Here is a 610-nt window from a genome sequence, read left to right as displayed (position 1 = left end):
GCACCAGGCGCCGGGCGGCGTGCCGGGACAGGTTGGGCCGGGGAGCCCTGACGGCGCGCACTGCCTGCCGGGAGTTGTAGTCTCCGTGGGCAGGCAGCTGTGCCCGGCGCAGCGCGGCGGGGAGGCGACGCCATCCGCTGCCCGGGGCCTGTGCTCCTGGGAACGGGGAGAGCGAGCGGCGCCGAGCCCGTCACCGCGCTATCCCAGCCCCCGGCGCCTGCTTGCGGATACATATGCATCATCTCATCGGTTTTGCTGGGGTTAATATCAGTAACTTTGGCGTGAGGTTATACAACTGGATTTTGAGTGTCTCCCAGACAGCCGCCGGGCTTTCTCTTCAGATATTTTTCGGCTTTTTCTTCGGAAAGTGCAATTAAAACTGCGATTTCAGCTTGCTCCGAAAGACCCCAGTCAGAGCAGCGCGCTGCCCAGGGAAACGGGCAGCGGCTGCTGGCGCAGCGGGTCTTCCCAGCGGGGCACAGCCATGGCGGGGAGCAGGACCTGCTAGGAGCAGCTGGTACCACCTCCCCAGCACACGGCCACTGCCGGGCACGCTGCCGCGCAGGCGCCACACGGGTCCCCGTGCAGCGGGCGGGGCCGCGGCCGAGAG

This window comes from Columba livia, chromosome 5 (genome assembly GCF_036013475.1).
Source record: "Columba livia isolate bColLiv1 breed racing homer chromosome 5, bColLiv1.pat.W.v2, whole genome shotgun sequence".
Taxonomy (NCBI): Eukaryota; Metazoa; Chordata; class Aves; order Columbiformes; family Columbidae; genus Columba; species Columba livia.
Note: the sequence above shows the minus strand (reverse complement) of the source record.